General features: G+C 43.6%; 1 pseudogene; it reads left to right on the forward strand.

Annotated features, from left to right (window-relative positions):
- Positions 1-3672: 3672 nt before the first annotated feature.
- LOC119334075 overlaps positions 3673-20943 on the forward strand; it is a 79955-nt pseudogene continuing 62684 nt past the window's right edge.

Consider the following 20943-nt stretch of genomic DNA (forward strand, 5'->3'; position numbering starts at 1 on the left):
ATAATGAAATTCCTAATGGCCCGGCTGTAGTCGCCTGCCCGTAGGCTATTTCTATTAGGAGTCAGTGCGGGCGAGACATAGCCTTACCGAATATGAGGGAGCTCCTATCAGGCGGGCTATTTTTATTAGGAATCGGTGCGGGCGAGACATAGCCCTACCGAATATGAGGGAGCTCCTATCGGGCGCTTTAGGCGCCCGAACCTCGAACACACAACCTTCCAGTTGAGGTACGAGTCCACCAGCCACTCAACCTATCATGCAGGTGGTTATTACTAATAACGGGAAAGGCACAATAAATAATGTTGCCGCGCTATTCTATTTCATAGATTTTTTTTAGAAAAAGATCGTGACATTGAAATAGTTCATGGATTTTGAAAAATTGTCCTTCATTTTGGAAGAAAATTACACTAACCTGAAAAAAGTTCATTGGTTTTCAAAAAAGATTCATCAAATTTGAAAAAAAAATATTGGTTTTGAAAAACGTTCATCAAAATTGAAAAAAAGTTAATGGATTTTCATTTTATGTTCATCAAACTTGAAAATATTTCATTGAATTCGAAAAAAAGTTCATCGAATTTGAAAAACATTCATCAAAATTGAAAAAGTTAATATTTTTTCAAGAAAAGTTCATCAAATTTTAAAAAAAATCAGAGAATTTGGAAAATAGTTCATCGAGTTCGGAAAAGAGCTCATCGAATCTGAAAAAGTTCATCGGATTTGGAAAAAGTTCATCGGATTTGGAAAAGTTCATCGCATTTGGAAAAGAGTTCATCGCATTTGGAAAAGTGTTCATCGCATTTGGAAAAAGTTCATCGAATTTGGAAAAGAGTTCATCAACTTTTAATAAAAAAATCACAAATTTCAAGCAAAACATCAAACTAGGAAGAACAAAAAAAGGAAAAACAAAAAACAAAAAGGAAAAAGGAAAAAAGGAAAAAAGAAATAGGAAAAAGGAAAAAGGAAAAGAGGAAAGAATAGATAAGAAATAGAGGGAAAAGATGGTAGTTCACAGATCAGAAATAGAGGAAAACCCCGGTTTGGGATGCTTCCCAAAACCAAAGGATCCCTGCACCTGAAGAAAGAAAACAAGCCACAAATCACGTCTGGTTCTGTGGTGTTGTGGTTACCGTCATTGGAGATGAAGGCAATGATTGCAAGTTCGTCTCCGGGCAACCCTCACTTTTTTTAAACCTTTTTCCATAATAAGAAAGAACGTACATGGGCCGGCCCAGCTCGCCAGCGAAGGGGGGCGATGCAGGCGCCCGTTCGCAAACGGGCGCATAAGCGCCAAATAGGAAATCCCCGAATATGAGCTCTGCGTTGGCCGAGTGCGGAGGCGTGGCTGAAAAGGGCCGGGGCGATGCACTGGTCTTGGGCTACTCTGATGCACTGGGCCTTTCTAATTGATAGGTACTCAATGGGCTCCACCTCTGCCCACGTCTGCCTCCAAAGCCTCCTATTCACTGCCTTAAGCACCGCTTCAAGGCTATTTAGTACAAGGCGCACACACACTACCTTACACTAGGCCTAGTAGTGGGCCGGCCCATATTCTTTTCTGTTCATTTTTCTGCGTTTCCAACTCGGTTTTCCATGTTTTATTTTTTCTTTCCGTTTTTCAAACCCTGTTTTATTTTAAATGTGTGCATTCTTTTAAAATCAATGATTTTTTATGACAATGATGAAATTATGAAACTTACTGATTTTCTTTTGCAAAATTGATGAACTTTTTTCCAGAATCTATGAAATTATTTTTAAAATGGATGAATATTTTTCACAATCGATGAACCTTTTTCAAATTCGTGAGCTTATTCGTAATTCAAATATTGTTTTTAAATCAATGAACATTTTTCAAAAAAAATTGATTTTTTCAAAAACGATGAACTTTTTAAAACTTGAGTAACTTATTTTGAAAATTGATAAAAAATTTCGTTTCTGTGATTCTATTTAGAAATTTGTTAACATTTTTTGGATTCATGAATTTGTTTGAACCAGCGAACTTTTTATAGTTTTTGAATGATTTTTTCTATTTCTGGATTGTTTTGAAAATGTTGCATTAATTTCAAAATGTGAACAATCAACGGGTCAATTATTGACTACTTAACCGCGACCAGAGAACTGCCATGGCAAGAACTCCAGAACCATCTCAACCTCTTGAAGACCAACCACCACCAATCCAACATCAGATGATGCACTAGCGAACCATGACCAAAGCGATTCAGGTGATGCTTTTTTTTTCCTATGCAACATTTCGAAAAACCGAAATTGCTCCATCTAGCACTGGCCTCCATAATGTGTCGACACATGTGGGGTGTGCGTGGGACCAGTTCCCTCCTTGACGCTTAAGGCGCCAAGGAGGAGGTCGCATGTTTGCCTTTTCTTGCGTGTGGTGCTAGTTTGTTGATCAAATTTGTCAATAGTTCACGGCTGCGCTATTTAGAGAGAACATGCGCATGCTATGTTAACCGCAGGATGCGTAAGAAATGCATTTGAATTTAGCCCCACTTGCGGACAACTGGGACATAATGGAACATGCATTTAATGTAACAAGTCATTCACACAAGGGAATAATTGTGGGGTCAAACAATGTAAATCTGGGCTCCTTTGCATTAAATTTTGGTTTGTAAAATTTTAAAAAGCTATTACTTTTCAATGGGAAGTCGGAATTGCATTCCGTTACTCACCATTAGGTGTCTCGTAACGAGTTCTTTAAAACTAGATTCCATGTGGGTAGGTTATAAAAAAAATTATCAAGCAACTTCGGGCAATATGAGGCAACTTATAGTGCAACATGTGGCAACTTTCTATTAGGTCCCTTACCATAACTGCCAATTAGCTTGATGCCCTTCTAAACTAGCTACTATGACCGTCGAGTAATCATACCATGACTGTCAAGTTGCCTATCATTGTCCAAAATTGCTTACTATGAACTGAGGGTGTGTAACAATATCCTAAGGTTTCCTACAAAAGTTTTTGGTGTCGTATGTAAATTAGAAATCAAGATGGGAAATTTCATAGTATAGTAGGCAACTAAGCATCACCCGCAAGCAAGTTTGTAGTGCTATAGATAGTAGTACAATAGGCAATAGTAGGCTTCACGAGTAAGATGCATATGTGTTGCTAATTAGTTGCTTGCGGTAGTTTAGAAGTTGTTTACCATGATTTCTGAGTTGCTTACATAAAAAACTAAGTTGTACACAGTCAAGTTGCCTAACATACTATCGGAAGTTGCTTCGCGTAGAGCAAAAGTTGTCTACCATGATTCGTAAGTTGTCTACATGGAAAAACTAAATTGTATACTTGCTAGTTATGTTGGGCAACTTAGAGGTGGAGCCAGTTAACTTTGTGGTTATGGTATCCAACTTGTAAGGACTTCCAGCTATACCTAGCCGTCCCTCGGGCCGGGCCTAACCAAGCCCGACGCGGAAAACCCAGGCCCGGTCCCGGCCCGGACCAGGCGTCGGGCCTTGAAAGCAGGCCCAAGCCCGACCTATTAGGGTAAAAGCCCAAAGGGCCTCGAGCCGGGCCTCTTCATTAAGTCGCAAATATGGCGAGCCCGACTCGGCCTACGGGCTCCATATCTAGGCCCAGGGCCGGCTCATGAGCAATGTCAGGCTAGGTCAGGCTGGGCTTTCTCAGGACAGGTCGGATCAAGACGTCTGGGCCGGGCTACCCATGGCCAGGTATACTTATAGCTGATATGTAGTCATACTAGGCAAACAAAGAAGTTGCTTTCCTATAACACTAAAGTTGCCTTCGTAGGCCCAAAGTTGCTCTGGAAAAAAGTTTGTCCAGACATAATTCATATGTGATTTGGTTTTGAAGAACTCGTCGGCTTTGAATTGGGTAACTTAGCAACATTGGTGGATAACTTTTTAATATATTATAGGAAACTGAAATAGTAATTTCTGAGGATTACCGATAGACAACTTCAGAGTGTTTTGTAGGAAACTTAGAAAGAAAGAAATGATCAGCAACTTTATAATATTTGTAGGTAACTAATTTGCGAAGTTAGTCAACTGAGAAACAAGTAGACAACTAATTTACTAATAGCAAGCAACTGTGCATTAATGGTAGGAATTAAATATCAACGATAGACAACTAAGCAGCCACAATGTGCAACCGAAAAAGCACGATAGGCTAGTTGGGATAATGGTAGAAAAATTCGTTGATACACATAATACAATGTAGTTGCTTGTATGTAGGCCTAAAGGAAAATTAGGTGATACGTTTTGGGGGATTTTGATCATACGGACCTGTTCGGGGAAATTAGGTGATCACCTTTGGATGGCTAAATGTGTCTGGACAGGCAGAAACGGGCATTTGGGGGCGATTTAGTGATCTGCGTTGGAGTTGTTCTTATTGTAGGCAAATTAGAGGTAAGCTTGCAATTGGTAGCTATGATAACAAACTTAGAAGCACATAATGTTGATAGTTAGTCATACTAGACAATAAAAATTAGTTAGTTTCCTATAGCCATAAAGTTGCCTTCGTAGCATCCAAAGTTGCTCTAAAAAGTTTCATTCAAACCTACCATATGGGATCGAGTTTTGAATAAATGGTCATAAAAAACCCAACGGTGAAGAAAAATCTACCATAAAAAAATTGAAACCCCAAATGAATGCACATGTCTCTTGACCGAGGTAGCATGAGAATGGGGATCATGTACTTTTCTTTTTTAGCAGACAAGGTTGATGTACATCAGTTTCCTAATATGGTGGGTATGCTCAAGCATTATATCCAGCGTCCGCATGCTGCCTATCCACGTCCTCTTCTTGGCACCGTGAGCGTCCAAGCATGCCACTGTGCTGATCTTCATGGTTCAAGCATTTCGAAGGCCTGCATCCAACAACTGATTTGATATATCATGGTATCATCTGGCGAGGTAAATACAATGTATAGGTTAACTGGGCTGCGGCGCCCCCTCCCCCATATAGTGTATGTCCTCGACCACCTCTCTGAGCCATTCCTCTTCTCCGAGCCCCTCCTCCTCCCCAAGCGCCCAAAAATCCAGTGACGATGCCGAATTCATAGTCCTCCGCATCAGTCGGCGAAGGTGGTGGCAGTGGTAGTTATTCTTTGGGGGGATCTTGGCACCACCACCGGCGCTCTTCGTGCCCCTCCTTGTCCACAACAGTCGGCTTATCCGGCAAGGAGGAGAAGGTCATCTCCTCCGACGAAGAAGAGAACCAGACAAATAATTCCTCCACCAGATGGAGATAATGATGAAGCATTCGCTCAGTCACATGGGCCCAGTACCACCATTGATGAAGGGTGCCAAGGATGAGCCACCATCCCCGCCGCACCATCGCATGAAGCACGAGCTGGAGTCCCTACTCTAACGGGTCAATGAGGAATCGACGTCGCCCCCACCAAACCGCAGCATCCAGATTGGGTACTAAGTCAAGGAGGAGCCGACATCCTCCCTATGCAACCGCGGTGTCTAGATAAGACGGCAGATCAAGGATGGGCCCGCGTCGCCATCGGCGCACAGCCAGTATGCACACATTGTAGGGCCTGCATCGCTGTCCCACCGCAACCACTGCCCGTCAAGGAGGCTGCAGACCCACGAAGGTGCAGGGCTGCATCCTCCACTACCTCGGAGGTAGCGGTCCCTCCGGCTCGAGTGTCGTCGTCTTCGAGGAGGATTGCGCGGCGAGAAAGCAGGCGCGTTACGACCAGCACAACGCCGCCTACCACCCGGCATTCGCCAAGTCCTACACGGTGTTGGAATGGATTCGGAAAGACCCGGATCTTGCCACCGAACGGCCCCTGACCGCAATGTTACCACCACGAAGACGGCCGCTAGGCGCCGCCGCCGCCTTGACGGTGAGTTTGCCAAGATCAGCGAGGAGTGGTTGCTTAGCGACTCCTTTGCCAACACGGTTAGGGGCAAGCCTGCCGTTGTCATTGGCCGCAGTGGCCCACCGCACCGCGCAGCAAGAAGCGGAGCAGCTCCTCCGGTGGCGGCAGGCTGCTGCGGCCCTTCGGCGCCCTTCCGTCGCTAGAGGGACGACAACGCAGGCGGCGGTGCAGCAGGGCTGGGCAGTCATGCCTATTAGGTGGTCGTCCGATATAGGATTTCAGTTTATTTTAAATTTTTAATTAAATGGTCGAAATATCGACCATTTTATGTAAATTATGTTCGAACTTGATTGAAATCGGCCAAGTTTGTTTAGATTTTGTCTGGTTTGTTTAAACCATGTTTGAAATGTTTGCGGGTAGGGTTGGATGGCCGGCTCCCGCATCCGTGTTGATGCTGGCCGCGGACGGATGCGGGAGAAAAATTGGGGGTCAGCGTTAGAGACGCCGTGAGTACACAATTTTTTTAGGGTTAGTACACAAATTAATCCACGTGTCTGTGCATGAGCCGATTCGCCAAGGACCTGTTCCCCAGACCAGATCGAGATCGAGCACAGCAACCCTCCCCGCGCCGTTGCCGCCCCGTATTCCACTGCCGACGTCGGAGCTCCTCTGCCATGCCGTCCGAGCTCACTCACCCGCCAGAAGTCCCAGCCCCCTCGTCCGTCGCGGGTTCACGCTGTCCTATCTCCTCTTCTGGACCCAGACGTGGTCGTCCCTGACGCCAGTTTCCCTCAGGTGAGCATCTGCTCCTCCCCAATATGCTTGGTATTACAGATACAGTTTTCGGTGTTTCTTTCTGAAGTACTGCTCGTTTAATACTGGGGTTATTATGGTGTAACTGCTTAAGCCTATGCTCTTGAATCCTTGGCTGCTTGCTAAGTGCTATGTAAATGCTTCAGTTACATAAGATAGCAGTTGCTTCGTTTCGAGCGTTGTATGATGGCTAAGTATCATCGAGAGAATCTTGTGTCAAAATTATTCACCACTTCCCAACCTAAAATGGATAATACTCCACCCAACCTAAAATGTAGTTCTGGGTCCGCACTCGGTGTAGGCTAGACTGTAGAGATGCCCAACAGGCATGCCTTGCTAGTTAACAATTGACCCCGAGGAAATCTTATTTGCGCTCCGTGTCGGAAAATCTCACTCTTGAAATTTGTGTTCAGGACCAAGTAACTTCTACACTATTGTGATGGGTTATTGGGTTTTAGTCGAAACCTGAAATTAATTGTTTAGTTTCAGGTGATGGTACACAAATTTATCGAATTATTTGGGAATTGGATTGTTCCTTGCCAATTGTTGCGAAATAAGCCATCACCATCTTTTTTCCACCTATGTTGTTTATCTGGTGGGTGGCTCTCAAAGGGGGTTTAAAAGTTGTTGATTTTGGGCTGGCCTCTGTATCTATAGGAACAACATCCTAGAATATAAATTGGTTTAGATGTTTGAAAGTCTGCTCAGAATTTGAATTGGAAGTTGTTCTTGATGGAAAGGTTGTTTATGAAAATTCCTTAAGTCGTAGAAATGTACCAGTTTTCTTGGCAGTGACTTGTTTTCTTGGTAGAAATCTACTCCCTCCGTGCCATAATTATGAGGCACATAAGTTTTCCTGCAGTCAAAGTTGATCGCAAATCTTTGTGGAAGTATATGGATTTAGCATCTGGATAATTATGGATCATGATTATTTTGTGAAGAAATGATTAGGGTTAGATTGTACAATTTCTCTGTTTCTGTGTTTCGCTGAATCCCATTTTTACTTGTACAGTGTAGTGACAGTTTGGTCCAGCATCTGCAAATGCTTCTAGGCAGCAGCAACATTTCAAACAAGAAGACCTTGTACGAAGTTTTGTCTGTGAGTGAAGATGCTACATATGACGAGAGTCGTGCAGCATACAATTATGCTACTTTAAATACGGATCCTGACAAAGCACATGCGACTCTTGACACATTGGTGTCTGCCAATGAGCAGCATGATGTTGTTGTTGTGCAAAAGACATGTGAAATCCTGCGCCTGTAGATGTTCTTGTACACCTGTAGATGTGGCGATTACTTTTCGATCACTTCTTGTGAACTTGGTGAGAGGGGATTTGGTCAGTGAAGATGGGGAGATAGAAGTGCGGGCACCTGATTCTGTGTCGACATTTGTTGTTTTGGGCTGTGGCCATGGTTTTCAATTTCAGTTTCAGAAAAATTTCAGCACCAACCGAAATCACTGAAATTCAGTGAATTTCAGTGATTTCAGTTTTCATTTCAGCCAAATGACCGAAATATTCACTTGAATTCAATTAAAAATTTAAAAAATTTAAAAAATATTTTGAAAAATATTGGAATTGTTGTGCTATACTGAAATTGCTGAAATATTTTGGCTGAAACGTAATATTTCAGTGTCTGCTGAAATTACTGAAATTCAGTGAATTTCACCGAAATCTCACTGAAAGTGAAATCCATGGCTGTGGCTCGTGTTCTCTTAAACACGGCTGGTAATAGATAGAACTTGATTCATTGTACCTCTGGATGTATGTTGGCCACCGTACCTCCGTGAGCTTCGCACTCTGTCACAGAACATTGCTTAAGCTGGTGAATGGTACCACATTTTGGCGGTGACTTCTGTTTTGTTGATAAAAAGTCATCTACGTTATACAAGGTATTATTCTGATATGGCCCGCAATTATTTTGTGAATAAGTACTGAGTTTGATTGCACCCCATGTTTTGCTGAGTCCCCGTTTCACCTGTGTAGTGTAATGACAGGGGCTAGCATCTGCAAATGCTTCTAGGCAGCAACATTTTCAATCAGAAGACCTTACACGAATTCTATCTGTGAGTAAAGATGCTGCATACACGAAATCCGTGCATCATGGAGGAGAGGCACACACGACAAGAGGGGCCGGGGAGGCTGGCCGATCAAGCGGGCGGGCTGTGACCGCCAGGGTGCTGCTACGACGCCTGGACGGCCAGCCCGAGGTCCCGAGCGAAGGAATGGTGATATGGTATCGCCACAGGCGGAGGACCCGGTAGGGCGAGGTTGGGCGCCCGCCCTACCTTGATTCCGCGCAGGACTCGATATACTAGTACGCTGCATCGCTGCGTATACTGGCAATCCGGCATCCTCGTGCATACACGTCTGGTTTTCCTTTTCAGGATAGAAAAATGAGGGCATGTTGTATGGAGCTTCAATCCTCCAATGCAAGCGCTGCCTGCCGCCTGCCTAATGGGCTGCTCACGTGCCACCGTCCCGGTCTCCCCACTCCCCTGGTCTTGGCCCTACTGCCATTCTTCGCGAGTCCCGGTCGCCGAGCTGCAGCTGCCTGCCGCCATTCACAGCCGTGCGGTTGTGCCGTTCTCTGTCTAGCTGCTTCGTCTCTTGATAAATTTTCATTCATGCTTGGCAATTTTCTTACAATGCATCACCGGTTAGAAAATTTATTAGATACGACCATGAGGGGACATTAGAACTGCCTGTGCAAGAGCTTATCTGCTTATGTGACAATGAATTGAAATTTTCATGCTAGGTAATTTTGCCAGAACTCCCCATGCATTGAATTTAAATTTAATTGAAGAAAATGGTTGTGTGTGCAGTCCCGATGTATGTATTCCTATATGTATTGTTGAACTAAATTGAAGCATTTCTATATGCGATTCATTTCATGTTTGATGGTTAAGTATTGAGTTTAAATTATAATTTTTTTCAAGAAATTGAGCTTTTTTTGTACTCCCTCTGTAAACTAATACAAGAGCTTTTAGATTACCATTCTAGTGATCTAAACGTTCTTATATTAGTTTACGGAGGGAGTAAGTGGTAACTTTTTGAGAGTTTTATAAGGTATTTTTGTGTAGTTATAAATGGCAAAGTTATTTCATGTTGCCGAATTTAATTTTTTGCCCCAGGGTTGCTTCAATCGGACTCCGTCACTCTCACCAAGTGAGCAACCAACCAACCCTAGCAATAGTGACTACTATGGGCGGTCGTCGCTAAGGCAAACAACCATGTCATTGCTAGTGGCCGTTGTTGGGTGGCGTGTTGGCGTGATGGTTGTCGATGCAAGGTTTGCCCCACCTTAATTTTTTTTCGTCCTCCGCCACTGGGTATCGCCATGGTCAGCTCAAAGCTGGCCGCAGGCCATGCAAGCGAGTAGGGCGAGAGAAAGAAAAACGAGTGAATTACATCTGTGCCACTTGTACTTTTTTCGACAATGGAAATATAATAATATCACGAAGATACCAATTAAATACATACTGTTCAAAAACGCAATACCCTAATGGTAATACGGATGCACGTAGCCAAAAGAAGAAGAAGCTGCTAAAACGAAAACGTCTTGCTACAGTGATCTAGTCCTTCAAGTAGCAGTACAAACACCACAAAGACAACACCTCAAGTACAAATTCTCCAAGAGCAACGTCTTCAAGAAAGAAACAGTGCACAAACGCCGTCGCCGCCCGATCATAGATTATAGATTTTCACACTAAAGAAAGTCCACGCTCTCAAAACAGTGCCTTCAAAAAGGACATTACCAGGCACAACCAATTAAGCCGAGACTTTGAATTTTCACCATGAAAGCTAGGACCTTGGACTTCTCCCGTGCTGTGGGGTGTGGCACCTATTTGCATGCTACTGCTACAAGTTCCAAAACAACAAGAAAATTCTCGCAAGGACTCGAACCATCAGTACTAGTCCTCAGATCACAATATCCATGGCATTCTCTGCCTCTGACTTCACTATGGAACAAAATACATGTCCCATGATGACAACGAATAGCGTAGCTTCACGCCGCTCCCTCTAGAAACCAATGGTCGAAAAAATATGGGTGCACACGACTGAATCCTTCCAGGCATGAGGTGCCCAAGGGAGTTTGCCGACGGAGCCTTTAGAAACTTGACACTACGGCAAGATCAAGCAGGACAAACATCAAGCAGATCTTCATCTTGGCACGAGAGGAACCCTAGGACCACCGCCTTAATTAGGAAGAACGACGGCCCCCACGCCGTCGCCCGTCGGCTCCCAACAGTAGGTCAGAGATCTGAGCGGACATTGCCGTCACACAGCACCACAAGGAGATGAGGGGCTTAACCATGCCAAGTCCCCTGAACCAGGCGCCTGAAGGAAATATGCCCTAGAGGCAATAATAAAGTTATTATTTATTTCCTTATATCATGATAAATGTTTATTATTCATGCTAGAATTGTATTAACCGAAAACTTAGTACATGTGTGAATACATAGACAAACAGAGTGTCACTAGTATGCCTCTACTTGATTAGCTCGTTGATCAAAGATGGTTATGTTTCCTAACCATAGACATGAGTTGTCATTTGATAAACGGGATCACATCATTAGGAGAATGATGTGATTGACTTGACCCATTCCGTTAGCTTAGCACTTGATCATTTTAGTTTACTGCTATTGCTTTCTTCATGACTTATACATGTTCCTATGACTATGACATTATGCAACTCCCGATTACCGGAGGAACACTTTGTGTGTTACCAAACATCACAACATAACTGGGTGATTATAAATGTGCTCTACAGGTGTCTTCGATGGTACTTGTTGAGTTTGCATAGATCGAGATTAGGATTTGTCACTCCGATTGTCGGAGAGGTATCTCTAGGCCCTCTCGGTAATGCACATCACTATAAGCCTTGCAAGCATTGTAACTAATGAGATAGTTGCGGGATGATGTATTACGGAACATGTAAAGAGACTTGCTGGTAACGAGATTGAACTAGGTATTAAGATACCGACAATCGAATCTCGGGCAAGTAACATACCGATGACAAAGGGAACAACGTATGTTGTTATGCGGTTTGACTGATAAAGATCTTCATGAAATATGTGGGAGCCAATATGAGCATCCAGAGTCCGCTATTGGTTATTGATTAGAGACGTGTCTCGGTCATGTCTACATAGTTCTCGAACCCATAGGGTCCGCACGCTTAACGTTCGGTGATGATCGATATTATGAGTTCATGTGTTTTGATGTACCGAAGTTAGTTCGGAGTCCCGGATGAGGTCGGGGACATGACGAGGAGTCTTGAAATGGTCGAGACGTAAAGATCGATATATTGGACGACTATATTCGGACATCAGAAAGGTTCCAAGTGATTCGGGTATTTTTCGGAGTACCGGGAGTTACGGAAATATGGGGAAGAAGTATTGGGCCTCATGGGCCAAGTGGTGGAAGAGAGGAGGCAGGGCGCGCCGCCCCCTAGCCCAAACCGAATTGGACTAGGGGGCGGGCCCCCTTTCCTCCTTTCCTCCCTCTCCTTCCTTCTCCCTCTCCTCCTTCCTTTCCCCCTCCTAATGGGAGTAGGAAAGGGGAGTCCTGCTCCTACTAGGAGAAGGACTCCTCCTCCTGGCATGCCCTAGAAGGGTCGGCCGGCCTCCTCCCTTGCTCCTTTATATACGGGGGAAGGGGGCACCCTAGAACACACAAGTTGATTGTTTCAAGCCGTGTGTCGTGTCCCCCTTCACCATAATCCACCTCGATCATATCGTAGCAGTGCCTAGGCGAAGCCCTGCGTCGATAGCAACATCATCACCGTCATCACGCCGTTGTGCTGACAGAACTCTCCCGTGAAGCTCTGGTGGATCGGAGTTCGTGGGACGTCATCGAGCTGAACGTGTGCTGAACTCGGAGGTGCGTGCGTTCAGTACTTGGATCGGTCGGATTGTGAAGACGTTCGACTACATCAACCACGTTCTCATAACGCTTCCGCTTATGGTCTACGAGGGTAAGTGGACGATACTCTTCCCTCTCATTGCTATGCATCAGCATGATCTTGCGTGTGCGTAGGATTTTTTTTTGAAATCACTACGTTCCCCAACAGTTGCATCCGTGCCAGGTTATGCGTAGATGTTATATGCATGAGTATAACACAAAGGAGTTGTGGGAATGGGTATATACATATTGCTTGCCGTCACTAGTTGATTCTTGATTCAACGACATTGTTGGATGAAGCGGCCCAGACCGACATTATGCGTACGCTTACGCGAGACTGGTTCTACCGACGTGCTTCGCACACAGGTGGCTAGCGGGTGTCTGTTTCTCCAGCTTTAGTTGAATCCGATTCAATGAACATGGTTCTTTATAAAGATCAAAAAGCAATCACTATACCGTGTTATGGTTTTTGATGCGTAGGTAAGAATGATTCTTGCTCAGCCCGTAGCAGCCACGTAAAACTTGCAACAACAAAGTAGAGCACGTCTAACTTGTTTTTGCAGGGCATGTTGTGATGTGATATGGTCAAGATGTGATGATATATAAATTGTTGTATGAGATGATCATGTTTTGTTAAAGTTATCGGCAACTGGCATAAGCCTTATGGTTGTCTCTTCATTGCATAAGATGCAAGCACCATATAATTGTTTTACTTTATCGCTATGCAATAGCAATAGTTGCAAAATCAATAATTGACGAGACGACCATGTGACGACATGTTAATAAAGATCAAGATGATGGAGATCATAGTGTCATGCCGGTGACGATGGAGATCATAACGGTACTTTGGAGATGAAGATCAAAGGCACTAGATGATGATGGCCATATCATGTCACATATTTTGATTGCATGTGATGTTTATCTTTTATACATCTTATTTTGCTTAGTTCGGCGGTAGCTTTATAAGATGACCCCTTACTAAAATTTCAAGGTATAAGTATTCTCTCTGAGTATACACCGTTGTCAAAGTTCATCGTGCCGAGACACGACATGATGATCGGGTGTGATAATATCTACGTTCACATACAACGGGTGCAAGCCAGTTTTGCACACGCGAAATACTCGGGTTAAATTTGACGAGCCTAGCATATGCAGATATGGCCTCGGAACACTGGAGACCGAAATGTCGAGCGTGAATCATATAGTAGATATGATCAACATAGTGATGTTCACCATTGAAAACTACTTCATCTCACGTGATGATCGGACATGGTTTAGTTGATTTGGATCACGTGATCATTTAGATAACTAGAGGGATGTTTATCTAAGTGTGAGTTTTTAAGTAATTTGATTAATTAAATTTTAATTTATCATGATCTTAGTCATGATAATTTTTGCATATCTATGTTGTAGATCAATAGATTTCATATAGCTCCCCTGTTTTATTTTTGATATATTCCTAGAGAAAACTAAGTTGAAAGATGTTAGTAGAAAAGATGCGGATTGGATCCGTGATCTGAGGATTATCCTCATTGCCGCATAGAAGAATTATATTCTTGATGCACCGTTAGGTGACATACCGATTGCAGCAGCAGATGCAGACGTTATGAACATTCGGCAAGCTCGATATAATGTCTACTTAATAGTTTAGTGCACCATACTTTACGGCTTAGAATGGGGCTTCAAATACGTTTTGAACACCACGAAGCATATGAGATGTTTTAAGAGTTGAAATTAGTATTTCAGACTCATGCCCATGTCGAAAGGTATGAGACCTTTGACAAGCATTTTGCCTACAATAATGTTTGCCTGGCTTTAATGAGGGAGGGGCGATCGATGACGGCGGCGCACCTTCGGCTCGCTCCAGTGTTTGTAGTGGTCGCTTGGTGGTCCACGGACCTGGATTTAATTCTTCCTTCTAGTGTTCTTTATACTACCTTAACAATTGAAAAATAGATTGAAAGTTTTCTAGAAAAAAATGCATACAGTCATGAATACTGCTACGGTACGTCCCACACTGATGTGGTGTAGTGGGAGAATTTTGCAAGTTGGCCATCCTTTTCTTCTTCACCCTCATACTCCTCTTTTTTCGTTCATAACCATTCTATCAAACGGCTGGCGTGCACCTGGCCATGGTCATTTCCCATATCCGATGGCCAGCCTTTTGAGCAAGCGACGATCGGAGTTGACCTTCACGTGAGTGCCTTATATATGAGCACCTTGTTCGCCGCCCATGCGGAAGCAGGAAGCCTACTGCCTTATGAACACCGCGTTGGTCGCCCATTCAGACGCATGGACCCACGCGCTCACGCAGCCGACGTCAGATGGCCACGCGCAACCAAGCAACTTGTTTCGATTTTTAAAAAGTTTTTATTATTTTTTTAGAAAAGAAGGATGACCCCGCTCTCTGCATCTAGGAGATGCATGCAGCTATTTTATTGATTATTCTTAAGGACGTTACAATATAGTACAACAATATGCCTTAACGCGCCATCTTGGCAATGTCTGCCGCTACTTCAATCCATATAATGAAGGGGTACAAGCTGGGCCAAATACCTACACCTCTCACCTAAGCCTAATATCTAAAGCCGGAGGCCCCGACCGAGCCACATATCAGGGCTGGGTCACAAACCGGTCCGACGCACTCACATGTGTCGTCGTCGCCGCCGTCTTCCATTGGTCCATCTTCAGAACAGATTGAGGTGCCAACCTTGGTGGGTGCCTCCGCCATTGACGCCACCATGACACCAAACGACGATCTCCAAGCAACAGACGCAGATCCATGCTAGCATAAGGCCGCACCACCGCCGTCGCCCACCACCCACAAGCGCCACCCAGCCCCAAGATTCCCAAAGCAGCGCCTTCAAGAAGGGAATGACGTCGTGAGCGTCGTCGCCGCCTAACAAAGTTAGGGGCTTTCGCCCGAGGGACCTAGGGAAAGGGGAAGTGAGGGGATCAATCCATACAGACGCCTCCAAGGAGGGGAACGACACCCTCAGGCCTAGCCGTCGATGTGGCCGGCCATGACCGACCAGGGATTTCACCCGAACTAGATCCCCGCCACCAGCAGCGTCTCCTGTACATCACCGGTGACCCAAGGAAGCGCGGCCCGACGAGACTGACCCGCACACCGTACAAGGGAGGAGGGGAGGCGCCAGATCGCGCGCACCAGCCACCGCAGAAACCGCCGCCGGCCGCCAACGACCATCGGATCCCGCTGCCCGCGCGGTCGGGACGCCAGATCCACCGCCCGCACGGCTACTAGCTGGCCATGCCTTGCCAATGAAGCCGCCGCTCCAGATCGGAGTTCTCCACGCAGAGGCAGGGCCACTGAGGCCCTGCTAGGTCCGAGAGATATGAGTTTTTATACGGTTGGCATCATATGAAATATGTCACCACACTAGGTCCGAGAGTATGTGAAAATAACACACGATGAATAAACAAAACAATTCGGTATATAAAGATTCAACTTATCCAAAAGTCTGAACTGATGAAGTGAGAAGGTAACATATTTTAACACTCCCACTCACGTTGGATTATTTATTCTAATACCGCGTTGGCAGGTCAAGACTTGCTAGCTCGGATACTATATTGAATTCATACTCCAGTCAATTTATCCAAAAATTCGAACTGATGAAGAAAGATGGGCAATATATTTCAACACAGGCGAAAAGAATAAAAATACTACAATAAGTATTGGTTGGGATACTTCAAAGGTAAATAATCTCTATTCCTAATGGAGCAGTTGGTAGTCTCGCTTCCAGGTTTTTTTTCGTCCCACCTCCATGGTTTTTTTGGTACCTCCTCCCACCTTCGCTGCTTTTTTTCGTCCCCTCCCCTCACTTCATCAGTTTATTTTCGCGTCACCCTCTCACACAACGAAAGAAATCTGAACAGATCAGAACTTTCCATACTGGCGCAAGTTATTTAGTAATGTAGAATCAATCACGAACAATCTCTAAAGATCAAATCTACATTAATTAACCTTACCTTAAATCACTCAATCACATTAATTAGAAAACAAATAATTAATTTTCAGAAAAATCGCTCAATCACATTAACCTTATCTTAACTCACAGATGGTAATCAATCTCGAAACAAAGGAGACAATACATCGAGGGAGCAGTAAATAAACTCACTTTCTTATGACATGTATATTATCTTCCCTTCCCTCTCCGTTGTCGAGCGTTCTTGATTCTCGAGGCCGATGCTTGTGCCGCGTCACCGAGGATGGCGAGGTCGGGTGCCGCGGCACCGCGTTGGCCGCGACCGGTGAAGGGGGCGAAGAAGGGTGGCTTCCCTGGCCGTGGCCCTGGCCGTGGTCCTGGGAGTTGGTGCGATGGAAGTGGCATTTGAAGGACCCGGCGTGGGTGGCCGGCGGGCAGACGCACTTGGAAGCGGGCCCGTGGCCCACGCCGGACGGCGCCAACGCCGGCCCGGGCCACCTCCTCCGCGTATTCTTGGAGCTGTGGCTGGCCGATTTACATAAAACTAGCAGGGTGAACCCGCGCATTTGCGCGGCTAGACTTTCCATAAAATGATCAATATGTGACACTTGATTTTGATATGGTCTCGAGTAAACAATTTTGATGTGCCAGTGGTGCCGATGTGTTTTATCTGACGGTTGGTCCTGCCGGTATGTGCTCATGTGTCAGATGCATGCTACTATATGTACCTGATTGATTGGTGCATACGTGTTTGCTTGTATGTACCTGTTTTCTTTCTATCAAGGGGACACGTACGTATATGGTTTCAACCGATGATGGCTGATGGACTTTGTTTTTCAAGAGAACATTCAATGATGGACTTGCTGCTAAATGTCAGGCAATGCATGCGTGGTCCGGAGAGGGGCACTCTTTTCCCTTTTCCTTTTATGAACAACCTTCGTTCTCTTATCCAGTCATGGTTTGGTAATTAAAAAAAAACACGGATTAGTGGTTGCCCGCAGCAAATAGCTTGCAATTCTGTTTTGATGAATCTCAACCATTCATATCTCATAACTTCACAATGTTTAATCTCCACCATTCCTTTTCTATCATTTTATTCCGCGCGATAGATTTGTGTATTCTTGTGAGACATTTTTAGCTCTTTTTCAGAATAACTGATATTACCAAAGTACACGTTGTAAATATTTCCTATGCACAATAATGTGTGGATAGCATCCTGTCATATATAATTTTCTTTTAAAATTAAAAATGAACTTTTGTGTATTTTTCCCTAAAATGAATTTAATTTTGGCTCAATCAAAGTATAATGTCATGTATCTGCAAGATCGTGAGTATGTTTCTTGTGAATGAAATCGTTAGATATCTTTTAATTTATCTTGACTCCACCATACTCGAGACCAAGCCTATAAGTTAACCCACAATCTGCCCTTTTTTTATTGTTTATGATTCCAATGCACTGTTTTATATGTGAATAAAGATTTCTTCCTGCCGCTTGCATACATAATTTTTATTTACCTCTAAATTCCAACTATTGTAATTACCTTTGACCATTAGACAACAAAGCATATTTTGTTGAATAGTTAAAAAAGCATACTTTGTTGAAATTATATTTTGTCTATGTTGACTCGCACATTTGTGCGGGTAGAATTATTACATTTTATTCATGGCCTTTTGCATCTTGACATGATCGCTTGTACACAATATTGACCAGTTCCTTTCACATGGATTTTCTTTGCATGAATTTAAAATACAGTATTTAAAAAGCATTTATAAAATACACTATTGTTTACTTGATTAGTTAAATTTATACTATATATTAAACTCTATTATATGTTTCTCGATTTGTGGACTATGCATAGATTTCATACAAATATTATTATTATTTTTTATTCATAAATTCATACATCAACATTAGTAATCATTTACCGCAAAAAAGATTTTGTAGACCTTTTTTTATTTCCGAAGCTGATGAATTTTTTTTTGAAAGCCGAAGCTGATGAATTGGTTTAACGTTAAAGATCTATATCGTTGGAAGTGTTGCCTCATGCTTGGTGTGCTCTCTCGGCGGAAAGATGTCAGGTCCACCTATACCGACCTTTTCTTATTATTGTAATTAGAGACCAAACCGGATTTGCTTATGTACTCCCACGTGATGGTTCTATTCCCTATAGGTTTCCTTTTGTTACACGTTATTCTTCATGTTTTTTATATGTAGTTGTCCGTGACATACTTTTCCATAGGCAGATTTACGTGACAGACTTCATTGGTGCAAAACAATGTGCGTACACAATATTTGTATGTAACATTTACATCTTTAAATCTCAGCCGTTTATAGCAGAAATCAATGATCTAGATAATTCAATATATGTGGATTAACGTGATGACTTGTTTGCCTTTTGTCTTAAGTATGTAATAGATTAATCCCTCAGTTGTGGTGGTAATAAATATATAATACACATAATCCATATTGTTATGCACTAGCGTGTGTGTGTGTGTGAAATAGATGAATTATGGTCCCGTACCCAATAAAATGGATATGTGTGTGTGTTAGAGAGAGAGAGAGAAAGAGAGGGGGAAAGAGAGTGAGGAAGAGGGAGGGAGAGAGAGTGTGTGTGAGGATTTGATGGTAAAAAAGGTGGCCAATGTTACTTTCTATGTATGAGAATATTAATATTGAACTCTTAAAGTTAGCCCCGTTGCAACGCATGGGCGTTCTTCTAGTAATAGTAGGTGTTCACATGCATGTACATACGCTCACCCCTATGAATGCAAGCACACACATCTTATCTCTATGAGCAACTACAAGATATCCCCTCCGTTTTTTAGTCTGCATATAAGATTTGGTCAAAGTCAAACTTTGTTAACTTTGACTAAGTTTATAGAAAAATATATCAAGATTCATAATATAAAATTAATATTGTTAGATGCATCATGAAATTAATTTTCATACCATATAGCTTTAATATTGTGGATGTTGATATTTTTTCTATAAATCTCTATTCCTAATGGAGCAGTTGGTAGTCTCGCTTTCAGGGTTTTTTTCATCCCACCTCCATGGTTTTTTTCGTACCTCCTCCCACCTTCACTGGTTTTTCTCGTCCCCTCCCCCACTTCATCGATTTATTTTCGTGTAACCCTCTCACACAACGAAAGAATATGAACAGATCAGAACTTTCAATACTGGCGCAAGTTATTTAATAATGTAGAATCAATCACGAACAATCTCTAAAGATTAAATCTACATTAGTTAACCTTACCTTTAATCACTCAATCACATTAATTAGAAAACAAATAATTGATTTTCAGAAAAATCGCTCAATCACATTAACCTTACCTTAACTCACGGATGGTAATCAATCTCCAAACAAAGGAGACAATACATCGAGGGAGCAGTAAATAAACTCCCTTTCTTATGACATGTATATGATCTTCCCTTCCCTCTTCGTTGTCGAGCGTTCTTGATTCTCGAGGCCGATGCTTGTGCCGCGTCACCGAGGACGGCGAGGTCGGGTGTCGCGGCATCGCGTTGGCCACGGCCGGTGAAGGGGGCGAAGTAGGGCGGCTTCCCTTACCCTGGCCGTGGTTGTGGCCCTAGGAGTTGGTGCGGTGGAAGCGACATTTGAAGGACCCGGCGTGGGTGGCTGGCGCGCAGACGCACTTGGAATCGGGCCCGTGGCCCGTGCCGGACGGCGCCAATGCCGACCCGGGCCACCTCCTCCGCGTATTCTTGGAGCTGTGGCTGGCCGATTTACATGAAATTAATTTTCTCAGTTGTGGTGGTAAATATATAATACACATAATCCATATTGTTATGCACTAGCATGTGTGTGTGAAATAGATGGATTATGGTCCCGTACCCAATAAGATGAATATGTGTGTGTGTGTTAGAGAGAGAGAGTGAGGAAGAGGGAGGGAGAGAGAGTGTGTGAGGATTTGATGGTAAAAAGGTCGCCAATGTCACTTGATATGTATGGGAATATTAATATTGAACTCTTAAAGTTAATGTGGCTCCGTTGTAACGCACGGGCGTTCTTCTAGTAAAGATTAGGGTGCAGACTGGCAGTTAATACATAACCCACAATCACGGGCTCTTGGAAATAAACAAAATGAGGGTTTTCTGGCCTTGGTACCGGTCATACTTCTAGTACTAGCATCGGTACGAGAACTCGTGCTCGTACCGGCCCCTATTTTCTATTTTGAAAACTTAACTTTTACTAGCAGAACGCCCATGCGTTACTATGGGCTATACATATATAAATTAATCAAACAAATGGTCAAGGTCATCTGTAAAGTCAAGGCTCATTTGTTCTCAAAGGTTGAGACGTGTCCGGTCATCGAACGAACGCTTAGTAGGCTCTTTAAAATCAATTGTATGGACAGTCCGGGCTCCCCCAAATTTAGATCATATATGGGGAAGAAATGCGGTTGCTCGGACTATCCCCCATGTTATCTTCAACACATGGGTCCAACACAACCCC

The sequence above is a fragment of the Triticum dicoccoides genome, chromosome 7A (genome assembly GCF_002162155.2).
Source record: "Triticum dicoccoides isolate Atlit2015 ecotype Zavitan chromosome 7A, WEW_v2.0, whole genome shotgun sequence".
In the NCBI taxonomy this organism is placed as follows: Eukaryota; Viridiplantae; Streptophyta; class Magnoliopsida; order Poales; family Poaceae; genus Triticum; species Triticum dicoccoides.